The 3,153-nt window shown below is 51.6% G+C and overlaps 1 long non-coding RNA gene across 1 annotated transcript; it reads left to right on the top strand.

The window, feature by feature from the left end:
* Positions 1-304: 304 nt before the first annotated feature.
* LOC106985631 (uncharacterized) lies at positions 305-2,922 on the top strand. The gene is made up of 2 exons (XR_001431937.3): positions 305-800; positions 2,115-2,922. It is a non-coding gene; the product is annotated as an uncharacterized LOC106985631 (long non-coding RNA).
* Positions 2,923-3,153: the final 231 nt, after the last annotated feature.

The following is a 3,153-nucleotide window of genomic DNA, read 5'->3' as shown; positions in this document are numbered from 1 at the left end:
CACTGATGGCATCGTGGGGTGACGGAGGGCCACCGCTTTCTCTAGGTCCCGGGTTGACGTTGTTTTCCAGAGGGACAAAGCGGTGTTCCCGCGGCCACTAGAGCCTCAGTGGGCACTCCACTCTTGTGCAACTCCAAACACACAAATTCTATCTTCTCCCCTTCTTCTTCTTCTCACCACCCCACCCCCCGCCCCACAACTTTCTCGGAAGGCGAGTGAGGGTGATGTGATGTTCAGTTTTCCCTGCTCCTCCATTTGGCAAATATATATCTCCCAGAAATTTCCAATTTAAAACATGTTTAAGTCGTCCGCAGCCAGCCATATTTTAACTTTTCACAGCAGCAGCTTGTTTGGGACATAACTCACAAACGCCGCGAACCCCGGTTGCTATCGCTTTGAACCGCTGCTGACAAATGTGTTTCGGGTGACCGCGGGTGTCGACAGGCTTTGCACAGGAGAGCGATGCGGCGCTTTACAGCTGCAAGACAGCCCCTCTGGCAGCCACACACACCCCCACTGGGGACCTCAGCTCCTCTGGCCACTGCTCATTGGATCAGGGCCACACATCAGCCTCAGAATCTGGAACCGGAACTCAGAGCCTCTCAGCCTCTGCTCACGGGGCCCGCGAGCAGGGAGATGTGAGATGGCCACGCGCTCCTGCTCACCCAGCAAATGCTCTGGGCCCGGCTCTGCTGCAGACCCCAGAGAGAGAGCAAGGCACGTGTGGTCCCTGCTTTCCGGGAGCTAGCGTCTTCATGGGGAGGAGAAGATACAAGAATCATTGAAAGCTCAGTCGGGAAGTATGTATTGGCGGTGCGTGCCGTGGTGACAGAGGAAGGAAGGAGTGAGTGGGTGGTAGAGTGAGGGAGGTAGTATCGGTGAGAATCCGCCTCTTTGAGATGGCCAGCTGAAGAGTGAGAGCACGGGTCCAGGCTAGAGGACGCATGTGCAAATGCCCTGGAGTCAGAAAGCGGAAAGAGCCTGGCACACCCGAGTGGCTGAGAGATGCCAGGTGTGACTGGGGCCTCAGAGGGAGGCAGGGTGGTGGCAGGAGGTGAAAAGGTGGAACTAGAGGCACCCGGCTGGCTCAGTTGGTTGAGCGCCTGACGCTTGATTTTTGGCTCAGGTCATGATCTCACGGTCGCGGGATCAAGCCCTGTGTTGGGCTCCACGCTGAGCGTGGAGTCTGCTTGAGATTTTCTCTCTCCCTCTGCCCCTCTCCCGCTCTCTCTCTCTCTCTCTCTCTCTCTCAAATTAAAAATGAAAAAAAAAAAATTAGACGGTGAAACTAGAAGGGTCAGAACCCAAAGGGTCATGTAGGCCGTGGTTTGGAGTATACGTTTGATTTTGAATGCAGCCGCAAACTACCACCTGCCATTAAGCAAGGGAAGAATTATGCGACCTCTGGAGATTTGCAGAACAAAGTACAAGGTGTCTTGGGGGAGGGGGCAGGGAAGGAGTAGGGAATGGTTATAGTTCCTTTACTGTCACTTCCGTGTCCTCCACGGCTATTGAGATTTTCCACTTCTTCTTGGGTCAGTTCTTTTAAATTTTTGATGCACAATGTATGTACAGAGAAGTGAACCTATCCTAATGAGTTTTCTATAAGTAAACGCACCCCTGTAACCGGCATCCAGATGAAGAAACAGAACATTACTTACCACCCCCAACCCCCTTATATCCCAGCCACCACCGCCACCACCGCCCCCCCCCCCCCCGCCAGCCTCCAACTGACCACCATCCTGACTTCTAACAGCAGAGGTCAGTTTCGACAGTTTCTAAACTTTTTAGGATGGGATTACACAGCCCGTACCCTTTAGCTTCTTTGATTTCTTTCATTTCAGACTGTGATTGGAAATTTGCCCTTACTGTTGATGGGGTTGAAGTTGCTCATTCTCTTTAGGATATTTCATGGTGTGACAATCCATGCTTTATTTACGCATGGCACCGTTGACGTGGTGGACAGACTCTAAGGTGGTCCCGTGACGCCCACCTCCTGTGTTTGTGCCTCTGTGTGGTCCCCTCCTCTTGATAGTAGGCAGGGTGTGTGATGTGATTGTAGCCAATAGAAGACAGCAAGGGTAATGGAATTCATTTCCACGATTACCTTACAGAGGATTGTGACCTCCATGCTGCAAGCAGACGCTCCCCCTTGCTGGCTTTGATGAAGCAGTGGCATTTTGGGGAGGCCGATGTGGCAAGCCTAGGAACTGTGGCCTAGGATGGCCTCTTGTGACTAGGGATGGCCTCCAGCTGACAGCCAGCAAGAAACTGAGGCCCGGGGTTTTACAAAGATCTAAATTCTGCCAGCAGCCACATGACCTTGGCAGTGACCCCTTCCCGGCTGAGCTTTGAAATGAGACCCCTGCCGGGCAGACACCTGGACTGCAGCTTTGCGAGATTCTGAAGCAAGGTCCATTCCCAAATGCCTTCATCACAGAATCTGCGGAATATAAAATGCGTGTCGTCTCAAGTCACGAATTTTGTGGCAATCTGTCATGCAGCCTATAATAGGAAACTAATATTAGGGACATTTGGGCAGCATCCAGGTCTGGGCTTTTAAAACCCGGGCTGCTATGAACATTCCGGGACATGTCTTTCGGTGAACATATGCGAGCACTTCTGTTTGGCATATCCCTAGGACGGAACTGCAGGGTCATATGGGACGCATATGTTCCGCCTGAGGAAATTCTGCCAATGGTTTTCCCAACCCAGTTATGTTTGTGTTGGTGAGGACGGGCTTCAAACCCAGGTACACACAGCTCGAAAGCTCCATGTTTTCAACTGCCATATTTGCTTTCTAAGCTATATGAGGGGCGATCTCACAACAAGGAAATAAACACCTCTTCCTGGTAATTTTCGATGAGCAAAGCTTCCGTGTGTAAAATACTTGAAGGCAATAAAATGCACTTGTATATCTCATTATGTATCACATAATATCTCCTATCTCACTGAATTCCCACAACAGTCCATTAAGGGAGGTGTTATTGTTATTGTGCATTTCCAGATGGGAGCACTGAGCCCAGCCAGGATGCAAGGGAGTCCCCTGAGACCGGACGCCCCCTGCTGGTCCGGCGCCACATGGGAAGGCTGACCTCCGATCTCTCTCTGGGGCCTGGACTTTGCTCTGCGCCATGACGCTTTTTTCCTTTT

The sequence above is a fragment of the Acinonyx jubatus genome, chromosome E2 (genome assembly GCF_027475565.1).
Source record: "Acinonyx jubatus isolate Ajub_Pintada_27869175 chromosome E2, VMU_Ajub_asm_v1.0, whole genome shotgun sequence".
NCBI classification, from domain to species: Eukaryota; Metazoa; Chordata; class Mammalia; order Carnivora; family Felidae; genus Acinonyx; species Acinonyx jubatus.
Note: the sequence above shows the minus strand (reverse complement) of the source record. Positions and strands in the feature narration are given on the sequence as shown.